We start from the raw sequence: 16,010 nt of genomic DNA, 5'->3' as shown, positions 1-16,010 counted from the left end.
CATGATCACATCACTTTAGGTGCTCTTTACTGAAACTACCTCTAAATGTAAAAGTGCAGTCCCCATCTATTTCCTATCCCATTCTAAAAATTACTAAATCCTAAGTGTCAAGCCACTGCATTAATTTCTAATGCACTGATTGCTGCATTAGCTGCTTAATGCACTTCAGAAAAAGTAGAACGAGTAGAAATGAATCGATTTTGTACTCTTTCAAATAGGGACAGTCAATGAAGTTACATGGAAACACTGTTAAAACAAATAGGAGGGAATATTTTTTCACTCAACAAATAGTTAAGTTCTGGAACTCGTTACCAGAGGATGTAGTAACAGCGGCTAGCATGTCTGGGTTTAAAAAAGGTTTGGACAAGTTCCTGGAGGAAAAATCCATAGTCTGCTATTGAGACAAACATGGGGAAACCACTGCTTGCCCTGGGATTGGTAGCATGGAATTTTGCTGCTATTTGGGTTTCTGCCAAGTACTTGTGACCTGAATTGGCCACTGTTGGAAGCAGGATACTGGGCTAGATGGACCATTGATTTGACCCAGTATGGCTATTCTTTTTTTCTGTTGCCTGCCCCTTCCAAGATGCTGCATGGACTGAAAAAGGTGAGACGTTGCTCTGATTGATGCTGCTGATGCGGAGAGACGTGCTTGCTTGTTCGGTCCAGCGTCACCCAGTCCGCCTGATCCAGCTCGCTCCGGTCCATCTGTCTCAGCTTGTCCCAGTCCTGCTGTTCTGCTGCTCTCTTCCGCCCCTGATTACTCCAGTCCGTCTGTTCCAGCTTAACCCGGTCCTCCTGCTCAGCTCTTATCTGCTCCAGCTTACTCCAGTCCATCTGCCCCAGCTTGTTTCAGCGTGTTCCAGTTCGCCTGATCCAGCTTCTCCCTGCTTGTTCCAGTCCATCGGCCCCAGCTTGTTCCGGTTCACCTGATCCAGCTTCTCCCTGCCTGTTCCAGTCCATCTGCTCCAGCTTGTTCCAGCCCGCCGATCCAGCTTCTCCCTGCTTGTTCCAGTCCATCTGCTCCAGCTTGTACCAGTCTGCCTGATCCAGCTTCTCCCTGCTTGTTCCAGTCCTTCTGCTCCAGCTTGTTCCAGTCCGCCTAACCCAGCTCGTTCAGCTTGCTCCAGTCCCGCTGCTGTGCTCTACTACTACTACTACTGCGACTCCTACTACTTATGGCCCCTGTCCACGTTCTCTTCCTTGCCCTGTCCCTTCCTAATCTTCTTTCCCCCCCACTCCCACTGTCTACCACTAGAACTCGCTGCCCTCCCGCCCTGCCCGCCACGGCAATACCCTATTCACCCTCATCCCCCACCACCTCACCATCCCTCTTGTCCCCCTCCTCCTTCCTAGCTCTTAACCTGCAACACTTCCTTCCTGCCATTAACCCATCCCCATTCCTCCTAAGTTCACCCCGTCTTCGTCACCTTTGCCGCCCGACCTCCCCCACCCTCCTCCGCATTCTCTTGCTACTCCTCCTGCTATCCGCGGGAGACATTAACCCTAATCTAGGTCCCCCTTACCTGTCCCCGTCCTATCCAAGCGAACGATTCCGGGATGTCTCCAATCTTGTCTCTATTCCCCTCCTCCCCCCCTCTTCTCTCCCCTTCTCATGCGCCTTGTGGAATGCCCACTCAGTCTGCAACAAACTGCCCTTCACCCACGATCTCTTCATCTCTCGCTCCCTTCAACTGCTCGCCCTAACCGAAACCTGGATCTCCCCGGAAGACTCAGCCTCAGTCGCGGCCCTCTGCCATGGAGGTTATCTCTTCTCCCATACTCCCCGCCCAGTTGGCCGCGGTGGAGGCGTTGGGCTACTACTCTCGCCCTCCTGTAGTTTACAACCCCTCCCCCTACCGCAGTCTCACTGCTTCTCATCCTTTGAAGCCCACTCCATCTGGCTATTCTACCTGCTGCCACTCAGAGTCGCAGTCATCTACCGCCCCCCTGATAAATCCTTCTCTTCCTTCCTCACCGACTTTGATGCTTGGCTTTCCGTCTTTCTTGAACCCTCATCTCCGTCACTCATTCTCGGAGACTTTAACATACACGCTGATGACCCATCCGACCCTAACGCTTCTAAGTTCCTCACCCTTACATCCTCCTTCAACCTCCAGCTGTGCTCCACCACCCCTACTCACCGTGATGGCCATTGTCTTGACCTCGTCCTCTCTTCCTCTGGCTCACCCTCCAATTTCCACGCATCTGTTCTACCTCTCTCCGATCATCACCTGATCACATTTACACTTCTTCACCCCCCCCCCGCCCCGTCCAACTTTAACCACCACCTCCAGGAATCTCCAGGCTATTGACCCCCCCCACTTTATCCTCTAGTATCTCTAATCTCCTCCGCTCCATCATGTCCTCCGAGACTGTAGACAAAGCGGTCTCCGCTTACAATGCCGCTCTCTCCTCCACTTTGGACACCCTCGCCCCATCCACCTCCCGCCCCACAAAGCATACTAATCCCCAGCCTTGGCTGACCCCTTGCATCCGTTACCTTCGCTCCTGCACCCGATCCGCTGAATGCCTCTGGAGGAAATCTCGTACCCATTCACACTTCCTTCACTACAAATTCATGCTATCCTCTTTCCATTCCTCCCTATTCCTTGCAAAACAGGACTACTACATCCAATTGACCAATTCTCTCAGCTGCAACCCTCATCGTCTCTTCACCACCCTTAACTCCCTCCTCAAAGTGCCCCCCGCTCCCACCCACCCCCCCTTCACTCTCTCCTCAATCACTGGCTGACTACTTCCGCGACAAGGTGCAAAAGATCAACCTTGAGTTCACTACCAAGCCACCACCTCCTCTTCAGCCTGTAGCCCCATCCAACAACCAACCAACCATGGCCTCTTTCTCCTCCTTTCCTGAGATCACCGAGGATGAAACCTCTCGCCTTCTTTCCTCCTCGAAATGCACCACCTGTTCCTCCGATCCCATCCCCACCAACCTACTTAACACCATCTCCCATACTGTCACCCCCTCTATCTGTCACATCCTTAACCTTTCTCTCTCCACTGCAACTGTCCCTGACACCTTCAAGCACGCCGTAGTCACACCTCTCCTAAAAAAAACATCACTTGACCCTACCTGCCCCTTCAACTACCGCCCCATCTCTCTCCTACCCTTCCTCTCCAAAATACTCGAGCACGCCGTTCACAGTCACTGCCTTGATTTTCTCTCCTCTCATGCCATCCTTGATCCACTTCAATCCAGTTTTCGCCCTCTTCGCTCGACGGAAACAGCACTCTCTAAAGTCTGCAATGACCTGCTCCTCGCCAAATCCAGAGGCCACTATTCCATCCTCATCCTCCTCGATCTATCCGCTGCATTTGACACTGTCAATCATGATTTACTTCTCGCCACACTGTCCTCTTTTGGGTTCCAAGGCTCTGTCCTCTCCTGGTTCTCCTCTTATCTCTCCCACCGCACCTTCCTCCACTCCCATCCCACTATCTGTTGGAGTTCCCCAGGGATCTGTCCTTGGACCCCTTCTCTTCTCAATCTACACCTCTTCCCTAGGCTCACTGATCTCATCTCATGGTTTTCAGTATCATCTTTATGCTGATGACACCCAGCTATATCTCTCCACACCAGACATCACCGCCGAGACCCAGGCCATGGTATCGGCCTGCTTATCTGACATTGCTGCCTGGATGTCCAACCGCCACCTGAAGCTGAACATGTCCAAAACCAAGCTCCTCGTCTTTCCACCTAAACCCACTTTTCCTCTTCCTCCACTCTCTATCTCAGTTGATAACACCCTCATCCTCCCCGTCCCATCTGCCCGCAACCTCGGAGTCATCTTCGACTCCTCCCTCTCCTTCTCTGTGCATATCCAACAGACTGCCAAGACCTGTCGCTTCTTCCTCTTCAACATCAGCAAAATTCACCCTTTCCTCTCTCAGCACACCACACAAACTCTCGTCCATGCTTTCATTACCTCTCGCCTTGACTACTGCAACTTAATCCTCACCGGTCTCCCACTCAGCCATATATCCATTCAATCCATTCAGAATGCTGCCGCACGTCTTATATTCCGCCAGAACCGATATACTCATATCACCCCTCTCCTCAAGTCACTTCACTGGCTTCCAATCAGATACGGCATACAATTCAAGCTTCTACTCTTTACCTACAAATGCACCCGGTCTGCGGCTCCTCACTACCTCTCTACCCTCATCTCCCCCCTATGTTCCTGCCCATAACCTCCGCTCTCAGGACAAATCCCTCCTTTCAGTACCCTTCTCCACCACTGCCAACTCCAGGCTCCGCTCATTCTGCCTTGCCTCACCCTATGCCTGGAACAATCTTCCTCAACCCCTACGCCAAGCCCCCTCCCTACCCATCTTCAAATCTCTGCTTAAAACTCACCTCTTCAATGCTGCCTTCGGCACCTAACCTTTCGAGAAATATAGTATGTCCTATCAGATTGTCTCTACACTTGTCTCTAGATTGTACACCCGTCTTTTAGATTGTACACTTGTCTTTAGATTGTACACCTGTCTTTTAGATTGTAAGCTCCTTGAGCAGGGACTGTCCTTCCATGTTAAATTGTACAGCGCTGCGTAACCCTAGTAGCGCTTTAGAAATGTTAAGTAGTAGTAGTAGTAGTAGTAGTTTATGAATTTTTTTGTTGTTGAAGATTATAACACAAATGTCAAAAATAACAGTGATCATATATCATATACAAAAGACATATGGGGCCAAATTCTATAAATGACGCCTTAAAAATCAGTACCTATAAACCCTGCGGTTAGCATGATTCTATAAACTATGCCTAAAGTAAGGTGTAGTTTACAGAATATGCTCATGCACCGTTCTTGAGACTAAAACTTAGGTGCACCCATGTAGGCCACTTGAAGCCAGGCTTAAATACCTGCACCTAAGTTAGGTGCAGATTGGGTATATTCTATAATAGTGCATATAGTTTTTTGAAATGCCCATAACCCACCCATTCCATGCCCATAGCCATGCCCCCGTTTTGACTGAGCACGTTAGAGTTTATGCACACTGTATTGTAGAATATGCCTAGAAAGTTATGTATGTAAATTCTAATTAAAGCCAAGTAGTGTTGCTAATTGATTGTTAAGTACCAATTATCAGCACTGATTGTCTTATTAATCAATTAAGTTGTGCGTGCAATTTGGTCATGCAGCGAAATTAGCATGCACAAGTTAAGGTACTATATGTTGAATTTAGGGAATGATCTATAGGCAAGGACCGACAGATCTCAAATGATTATTATGTTCTTATGCAAAAATGGTACGTACTGGGGAATTATATAAATGGCATCTAAAGGTAGGTGCTAATTCCATGTCCACCTTTCAGCATGGAAACACATTGTAATGGCTGCAAGGTGCTGAAATGGCAGATTGACATGGACGGAAATATACTTACATGACCCGTTATAGGATAGTGCCTAAGTTTATCCATGTGCAACTGCAAAGGAGGCATTCCCATGGGAGGGGCACGGGCAGGTCCGGGCATTCCGGAAAATTGCATGCAGTATTATAGAATACCATGGATGCATGCCCAACTTGTGTGCCAGGATTTACAAGTGTGAGTCCTCTTGCTCAAAGTTGGGCATGGAATTTGGTGACCAATGGTATTCTATAAAGAACGCTCATCCCAGAGCACCCTTTATGCAATAGCACTGGGTGCCATTTACTGAATCCAGCCCTCAATGTAATGCAACCTGCACATGCTGACATTAGCAATTCCAAACTTAGGACCCTTTTCCAAAGGCATAATAGGGCTACCGCAAAGGTAACACATGCCAAATTGGCCCTACCTCCGGAGTAGCACAGGAGCCCGGCAGTAATTGTGAAGTTATGGCAATAGAAAATAATTTTCTACTGGGGAGGGGGGATTCTCAGTGGTAACCAGCAGTATGCGGCAGCATTGCTGTGCACTGTCCAATTACCTTGGGCTTAACATGCAAGCCCTTACCACCAAGTAAATGGAGGCAGCAAGGGCTCACACGGTAAATGGCCAAGTGTTAATTTTAGACTTAGCGCCTGTCCATTATTGCCAAAAATAGAAATTCTGCTTTTTGGCAGACATGCTAAGAGGTGCCCTTAGTATGCAGGAAAATCACCTGCTGAAAGTAGAAAAAGGCCACTTTTTAGCATGCCTTTGTAAAAGGACCCCTTAAACAGTTAAGCCGTTTTGTAAATAAAACCCATAATGGTTTAATCCATTAGGGTCTCTGAAGGAGTAGTGTAGTCATGACAGCATCATTCATTCATTTTAGTATTTATATACCGTTTAGTCCTAAGCAGTTTACAGTTTCATTTTACAGGTACTGGGTCTGTTCCTAGGGGGCTCACAATCTAAGTAGTATGGAGTGGAGGAGTGGCCTAGTGGTTAGTGCAGTGGACTTTGATCCTGGGGAACTTAGTTTGATTCCCACTGTAGCTCTTTGTGACTCTGGGCAAGTCACTTAACCCTCCATTGCCCCTGGTACAAAATAAGTACCTGAATATATGTAAACCGCTTTGAATGTAGTTACAAAAACCTCAGAAAGGCAGTATATCAAGTCCCATTTCCCTTTCCCTATTTGAGATTCTACATGGAATCTTGCTGTTGCTACTATTTGAGATTCTGGAATGTTGCTACTATGGGAGATTCTAGATGGAATGTTGCTACTATTGAGATTCTGTTGCTACTATTTGAGATTCCCACTGTAGCTCCTTGTGACTCTGGGCAAGTCACTTAACCCTCCATTGCCCCGGTACAAAATAAGTACCTGAATATATGTAAACCACTTTGAATGTAGTTGCAAAAACCTCAGAAATGCAGTATATCAAGTCCCATTTCCCTTCCCTTCCCTTCCCTACATTGTACTCCTGTTATACCTGGAGCATTGGAGGGCTAAGTGACTTGCCCAGGGTCACATGGAGATGCAAAAGGAATTGAACCTGGTTCCCCAGGATCTCAAACCACTGTAAACCATCAGGCAGCTGTGGGAATTGAACCCAGTTCCCCAGGTCTGCAACCTACTACACTAGCCATTAGGCTACTCCTCCATTGACATTCAGAGAAAACTAGTTCAAATCCCACTTCTGCCCTTCTGATCACAGTATGCGCTTGCATAACACAGATAGTTGTACATTGTCAACATATTTTTTTCCTTGAACAAGATTTGCATTCAGGTTACATGTAAAGCAGTTAGCTTTGCAGGGTTTAAAAAAAGGGTTGGTTAGCTTCCTAAAAGAAAAGTCCATAAGCCATTATTAAGATGGACTTGGGGAAAATCCACTGCTTATTTCTAGGATAAGCAGCATAAAATATATTGTACTGTTTTGGGATCTTGCCAGGTACTTGTAACCTTGATTGGCCACTGTTGGAAAAAGGATGCTGGGCTTGATGGACCTTTTGGCAACACTTATGTACATGATGCACTGTGATCAAATCACCTTCCAAATGACCCTACAAACATTAAAATGGTTGGAATAAAACAAAAATTTTGGAGTTAGTTTTATTACAGTACAGATCAGAAGAACACAAAGATTCTTTTGTGACTACAGCAATCAGATATTTCACATCGCACAATGTCTCAATCTACAGTGTACTTCTTAGAGAACAGAAAAATGCAGTGGACAGCTGCAGCTGAGTCTGCACGTTATGGCTGGTACCTGAATATATTTTCAGTGCAACTCTTTATGTCTGTAATAGCTTGCTGAGAATCCTTTAGCCCCTGTAGTTGTAAAGATAAAATTTTATAGGTTGCTTGTGTCAGAATGGGCTGCTTGATTGATTACATTTTAGACAACATGTTGGATCTGCTGCTGTACCTTTGGTGCACTTCACAGTGCAACACAGGGATTTTCATTTGGTTTTGCAGGGTGCTGGTTTGCTGGAAAGGATCAAAAGAATAAAAATAAAACACTGACTGAGGGTTCTTTATGCATTTCTCTTGATTTTTAGTAAAGTTTAAACTTAGTAGCTTACAGTCTCTTTGAGAATAATAGAGACTTTAAAGTTCAAGGACAGCAAAGGAAATAAAAGATCTGAGCTGGAACTAGAAAAGAATATTGTCATTAATTTGTAGTGAATAGGCAAGTGTTGTGATTGGTACCTTAGGGAGGAACTCATCAACTACACCTTGATTTTCCAGGGAAGCCAGCAACCTGTGGTATCATAGTACTGCAGGTTGCTGATTTCCATGGTAAATGAATAACTCCGCTTGCAGCTTGCAAGCCACCCCACAAGCACTGTTCCCTGAGTTGGAGTCATCTACCTACAATCCTGCCAGTGGGTGGCACTGTTTCACTATCACATTTTCAGTAGTGAGGGACCAGCAAGCTCTGCAGGACTCCAAGGAACCTGCATGCCTCTAGCCATTAAAAACACGGTATTGAAATACCATCCCTCACTGGCAGCAATGCACTTGGAGAACTCCTGCTCAGCTTAAAGGGAACAGTACTCAGGAGTATCATTATTCCAGCAGCCTAGGAGCATAGGACTACAAAGCAGCAGCATGATGCTCCCAGGCCAGAGCTTAATGGGCCAGTGTTGCTGACCACACCCTGATCCCCCTCATCAGAACCCCACCCCACCCCACTGATCAACACCCACCGCTAATCAGAACTGCCCCACCCCCAATCACACTCCCATTCCCTGATCAAAATCCCTCTCTGGTAACCTTTCTAACCCTGCTGATTACAGGCCCCTATCCCTTGATCACACACCCACCCCCTGAACAGAATCCCCCCCAAAGAACCCCCCTCCAGCATTGTGGTCAAGTGGTCATAGGCCAGGAGTGATCCCCAGTTGCTACTAGGCCAGGAGTGATCCCCAGTTGCTACTGTCCTGCTGTCTAGCTCCAAAATGGTGCCCTTATATGGAAACATGACCTATAGCAGTAGTAGAGCAAGGCTACCACTAGGGATGCATGGAGCATCCTTTACAGAGTACTAGTTTAGCACATATTTTGCACCTAAATTTGGGCATGAGCACTTATGCCTGCGTTCAAAGCTAGGTATTCTATACATTGTGCCTAAATTCTAGGAATGCCCCTAATCTGTCCATGCTCTTCCCATAGCCGTGTCCCTTTGGCGTTGTGCGCTATGAAATTTAGATGCACATGTTATAGAATAGGGCATAAATCGTAGCTTCTAATTACTGACAATTAAGTGCTTGTTAAGTCCAATAATTGATCATTAGTGCCTAACTGACTAATTAGTTTACCACTGGATTTGGGATCCCTGCTGGATCTGGGATCCATGCCCAAATCTGGATGACCTATACAGAATCCAGAGGTAAATGACTGAAATCTCTAAGAATATCTAGGGTTATTTCCAGTGCGTTTTACTAGTGAAAAAGGTGCCGGTACTCAAATTCTAGGCCACCCTTTAGGGGTGGGGTGATCTCTGAAGGACCCACCCCACAATAGCCAGGCCTCCTGCAACCAGTCACAGAATCTATGACAAGGCAGAATTGGCGTGTAGAGCCTGAACTCTTTCATTAAAACTTGGGGAACATGGCTCAATTTTAGCAGACAACTACTCAGTACCCCCAGTACCCCCTCAAAAAAGCCCTGGTTAGTTCAAATCATGGCTGGAAGCGGCTTATTTGCCACTTAGTGCTGTGGGATGAATATCTATCTATCTAGACAGATAGAGAGATATAGCTATATACACATATACATACACATGCACAATGGGCTAGATTCTATAAATGGCTCTCAAAAATGGGCCAATTCCCTAACTTTGAGTGCCAGACTTATGCCTGCTGAAACCTGGTGTAAATGCTATGTCCCAAGTTGGGCATGCTAGCCCATTATTCTGTAGTAATGTATACAACTTTTAGGAACACTCATGCCTCTTCATGGCCATGCTTTCTTTTGAGTCGCATGCCAAGTGTTATAGCACATAGCCAAATCCTAATTGGTGCCAATTATTGCTAATACTTGGTTGATAGCGGCCAATTATTTCTTATTAAGGACTTGCTAGCCAATTTACTTGTGTATGCATCTCAGGCTGGCATCCACATTTAAGCAGCCAAATCTGGGTGCCATGTATAGAATCCAGGGGAAATATGCCTTGTGATAAACACAAAGTTCCATTTTAATACATATTTTTGGAATATATGCCATTTCTAAGAGCCCAGCAATTGAATGTGAAGAAGCAGTGCCAACATATGTATGCCATGAGAGAAAGCACGATGAAAGACTAAGTAGCATTAAAACTTTAAGGGCCTCTTTTACAAAGCCGAGCTACCGATTCTTGGTGTGGCAAATGAGAGGAAGCCCATTCAATTCCTAGGTGATTCATCAATTGATTGAGAAAGGGCCATCGCCAGAGCCACCCAATGAATGAGACTGAGTAGAGTTAATGATTTTCTCTGTGGAGTACCCTCATACTTTAAACTTGAATAGGAGGTGCAAACTATGGGCATCTTTTACAAAGCCGCGCTAGCAATACCTGCGCGGCAAATAAGAGGAAGAAGCCCATTGCCGCACCGAGAATCAGTAGTGAGGCTTTGTAAAAGAGGCCCTATATGCTCTAATGTATCTATGCAAATTTGAAAATGAAATATCTCTGTATGGTTTTGATTCCCTCAACCTGTTCCTGAACCTTTCTTGTGTTCTTTTACCCAAACAGGTAGAGAGGTAGAACAATCACCAAAATGAAATGGCTTTGATTATTGCCCTCCCTCCACATATAGAATTTCTCACATTTTGGTTTTTGGTCCAGGTAGTATGGAAAAAAAAAAGTGTGACATCCATCAAGTTCTGTTCAGCACATGAAAATACAGTTCAGTGAAGCTAGAACACAATCTCATCAGTAGCTGGAACAGCTAGTTATAGAACAATTTCAGCAAGTGGAAAGTGGCAGCTGAAAGCTCCAACAACTGTCAAGTGAGAGAGTATTGCAAGGCTAACTCCAGACTCTGTTCCACAGGGAATGAAGCAGCAGTTAGCAAATCAATGCACAAGGAAATAGTCTCTTACCAACTCCATTAGTAAGGCTGGCTTCTTGAAGAAATACCAGTGAAGAAATGCAGTTCAGTAGGTCACATCAGGGGGAAGAATCATAGATCTCACAGATTTTTAAAAAGAAACCTAGCAATGAAATACTAAACAAGAACGGCCTTAAAATTCAACATATTGGGGATACATGCCTGCTCCCCATTTTACAGTGTTAAAAAGTAATCCACTCCCCACCCCACCCCTTACACACACACACCTATCCATTCATTTTTTCTGTTTGTGCAATTAGGAAGGACAATTTCAAACCTGTTTCCTTGGCTAAAATAACATTTTACCTGTGGAAAAAAAAAACTCTTTGAAAACATTCCACCTGTATGCAGGTAAAGCCACATGCATGTGTTTCTAGAGGCAGGGTAGGGGCAGAGATCACATCAGTACATATGTTTGGGAGTATAAAATATGTAAATTATTTAATCAGAAAAAGGTCCGAGTTTCTAAGAGAACTTGATGTGATTGTGTCTTTAGAATCTATGGAAGATCAATTTAGTTGCTAGAATTTGAACTACTGAGAAACGCATGAACTAAATCCAAAAAAAAAAATTAAAAAGTACAATATGGAAGGGAACATTTGAGTAACAGAGAAAAGTACTATGATTAGCCAGCATAAACCAGTGCTTTAATTCTCAGATATTTCATGTGATATAAAAATAACTTAACTAGGATTTGTTTTTTTTTTAACTCCGGCAGGTAAGACTGGTCCATTCCTGTTTTAATTAAGAATATTTTGCTTGGTTGTCCAATCTTTAATCCTATCCCAATTAGATTATTCTTATATATTGGTATAACACAAAAACTACTAACCAGACTTCAACTATTGCAAAACACCGCTGTGAGGTTGATATTCAAATTTAATAAATATGATAGGGTTACATCTCTGTTGCTGTTAAAAGCTAGAATTTCATATCAAATTTCTTGTCTGGTACAGTGGTATGGTAACCGTGTTAGTCCATTTTTTAATGAAATCAATATTAATAAAACAAACCATAGAAAAGAAAACAAGATAATACCTTTTTTATTGGATTGACAATATATTTTTGATTAGCTTTCGAAGGTAACTCTTCTTCTTCAGATCAGAAATGAGCAAATGTTGACAAATACCAGAATATTGTTAATATGTGTTCTAGCTTGAGACCTATCCACTGGAATGGTGGTGGGCCAAGCTACACAGCTTGAAACAACTGAGAAGCACTAACTAGGCCTAATAACCTGTTGATGGCCTTATAGCAGAGAGCCTGCAAAAGCAGGCCTGCTTGGTGAGTCTTAAAGAAACCTGGTACAACTTTCAAATTGAGTGTAACACTTAAGATGAGGAAATTAGAGATAAAAATGATAAAAGTTTGGTTCTTAAGATGGAGAATGTCTTTGAGAAAATGGCTCCTGGTATCATAAGATATAAAAACACATGATCTCTGTCATAAGATTGGAAAAGAGGAAGTGAAAGTGTAAAAGTTGAAATTATTAAGCAATCTTTGGGAGGAGAGGCAGGTGGGCACCTGACCGGAGGTCATGACTCACAGATTAAGTAATATTAGAAAAAAAAATCCCTCTCCATAGACTTGTATTGGGACCAAAGACTATAAAAGAGATGAGAATTAGACAGAATTTTGGAATTGTTCCCCAACGCTTCTTTGACGGCAGAGCTCTGTGCAATTGAACCTAGAATCTGTCTGATGAATGTACCAGATTGAAGACTTGATTTTGGTAAGAATTAAAAATCTTATTTCTGTAAACTCTCTCTGTCTTTATTTCTATTTATTCTTTACCTGTCATTTGTTCTACAAAATAATCCACACGCAAGTAAGACGCACTCACTGAACCAAATTGGGTTGATTTTTTATTGTATATATGTGGGAACATAAATGGCCCAAGATACACTTAGATCCTAATAGACAGAAAGCTGTGGTCATGGGGATTAGATTTGAACTGAGCCTTCTGATGCCTCCCCAACTGCGATACCCATGGGAAGGGGTGTCACTGGAATTCAGGGAGGCGTTCAAACAGATTGTAGAAGCACAAACCCTCTGTACACCTCCGTGTGGAAGGATCCCACGGGGGGTCTATAGAGGGGTAGATTAAAAACAGTGGTGAATCCCCGTACGCTGCCCCCCCCCCATTCCCTGACCCACGCTTTACTGTCCTTTTCCTTCTTATTCTGTCTATTTCTTGGACGCAGAGGGGATATTCTGTGCGTCCAAGGTCTACAGGACGCGCCGCTACTTGCGCCCTTTCCCCTCCTTTTCTTTACTCTCTCTCCCATGCTTTTCCGTCTTCCTCGTCTGTCTTTTCCGCCGTTTGTGCCCTCCTTTCTGTCCTCCCACATTCTGTTCTGTCCCTTCTCACCTCTTCTTTCCCCTACTCTGTCCATTTTTTGATTTGCGTGATGTGCGCAACAGTGTGCTTGCTGTGTGATTGGTGCAAAACAACGGATCCAAAAGTATTCCAATGACAGTCTCACAAGAAGAAGGTGGGGTGGTTTAGGTGAGAAACAGGAAAGGGCTGGGTGGGTAAGAAACAGGGAGAGATGGATGTGTGATAAGAGGGTGACAGAACAGTATAATTTTATGGTTTATAATAGGATAGAATACAAAACCCAGATATTTATTAAGTCCTATGTGGTGGGTGTCAAAATAGTTTATCATTTTGACTTCAAAGGTTTTGCATTCCTGGACTGTCTTAAAATGTCCTTTTAGTATTTTCAGATAGAAAGAAAAAAGAGAGGAGAATGGATGAGAATACCAAAAAATGTATTTATTCGCATAAAAAATCAAAATTAAAAATAACAATGGTTGTATGAAGTATAAAACGGACCCGACACGGCCGTGTTTCGGCCCTAAGGCCTGCCTCAGGGGTCTTTTGCAACCTAAATTGAATTGATGAGAACAAGATAAATGAATAACATTAATACAATTATGGCATAAACTTAAGTATAATAAAAAAATGAAAATGAAGCGACACTAGATAAATATAAGACATCAATGAGTAGTATTAAAAATTGATAATGTATATGAGGTATTAAGAGGTTAATGCATTGAAGAATGTTTTTTTTTAAATATTAAAAAAATTATTTAAAAAAATTATTATATGTGAATAAAGACACATAAATAATACTTTGGACTGTATATCAATTTGTGAAAATGGATATTGTATGTTTGAAAAATGAATTATTAAATAAATAAATGAATTATTAAATAATATAAACTATAAAACAACGTGAATAAATGTTTGGACAATTCATCAATTTATAAGAAAAGACAATGTATTTATACAAAAGAACGTGACATTTTGCTACAACAGACAGAGACCAAGTTACCACCTGACCTTGTCTGCGTTCTCAAATTTTCACATTTATCACACCATATTAAAAAAACCATCAAAAAGTTTTGGCCGATCTTGGAGATACATCCCTGTTTTAGAGAGAAGAACATTGTGTTTGCACAAAGCAGAAACAGAAACTTAAGAGAAATTCTTGTACCTTCTACATTACCTGAAATATCAACAAATCAAAATGGAACCAGTGGTCATTTTCCATGCGGTGCTTGTTCGTGTGCCAACACTCATTAATATCACACATTATGAGGACTATCAAACGGGGAAGACAGTATGTTTTAAAACATCAATCAAATTGCAACTCTGATTACGCCATTTATGCAATCATCTGTCCCTGCAGAAAATTTACATTGGAAAAACCAAGCGACAGGTGAAAATACGCATAATTGAACACAGAAGCTGCATCAACGTCAAATAGTGTCAGCACCCTTGGTTGAACATTGGATCTCACACAATCATTCTATAGAAGATTTACATTTTTTGTCCTCAAGAAATTTATCCCCAAATGGCGCAAAGGTGACTTAGATTCACTTCTCCTTAGAGAAGAACAAAGACTGATCTTTTTATTTAACAGCTTATACCCTAATGGACTCAATGCAGAAATTGATTATAATGTATTTTTTGTAAGAATGTAATTTCATTATGATATGTGTTACATTTATACTGTTATTGCTCTCTGGTTGTTACCACATACACAAGAAGGTTTTCCAATTTCATCAGTTTTTATCACATTTTAACATACAATTTTCTCCCATTTTCATAAGTATTTCATACCATTCATATACATTTTTTATAAGTTTTCTAAACCATTCATATACATTCTTTTAAATATCATTTACACATATATACTTTTGAGCACTCAGTTAGTAGTAGTTCTCACAATGTTTTTCATAACCTTTTTTCTCGAAATTTCATTACATAATTAAAAAAAACTTCTTCATCTATGTATATCTCAAGCTACTAATTTCTCATAAAAATTGATATCACTTTTCAAATTAACAAACATATGTCTTCATCTTTCACAGTTCACATCAAAATATACGTTAAATATTTTCATTTTGATTAGTTCATTTTCAATTATTTATTTATTTTATTTACTTTCAAATTATTTATATATTTAAGTTTTTTCAAATTACGTTTATATTCTATACTATTTATCCTTCACACTCATTAATACGTTAAAAAATTTTTTTTGCAAATATTATTTTGCAATTATTATTATTTTTTAGTTTTTTTAATATGACACTATTGATTTTATTCTCCATAACTGTCAACATGGTTTTCTCACCCGCTCATATACAAATCAGTAAATCACACATTTAACTAACACAGCAAATTTTATTGTTTTAGAGACTAATTTTATCAAGTAATCTTTAGTCCATTTTTTTATCTAATTTTTTTCGACCCTTAACATCATTTTTCTTGTATCGTTCTGGTTGCATTTCTCAACATAATTTTATTTTAAATTTCATTTAAAAATTTAATTAAAAATCCATTTAAAAAATCAGTAACATCCAACATTATATTATTTTTAAATCGTATTATACTCATTAGTTTATAATTCGTATTCTTTTCCTTTTTATTTGCATAATCTCATAATACATTCATTTAATGTTCTTCTCTTTTACACATAGCATTTCAGAATTCAAAACAGTTTCGTTCTTACTAATTTACACA

Source organism: Microcaecilia unicolor, chromosome 5 (assembly GCF_901765095.1).
Source record: "Microcaecilia unicolor chromosome 5, aMicUni1.1, whole genome shotgun sequence".
Lineage (NCBI taxonomy): Eukaryota > Metazoa > Chordata > Amphibia > Gymnophiona > Siphonopidae > Microcaecilia > Microcaecilia unicolor.
Note: the sequence above shows the minus strand (reverse complement) of the source record.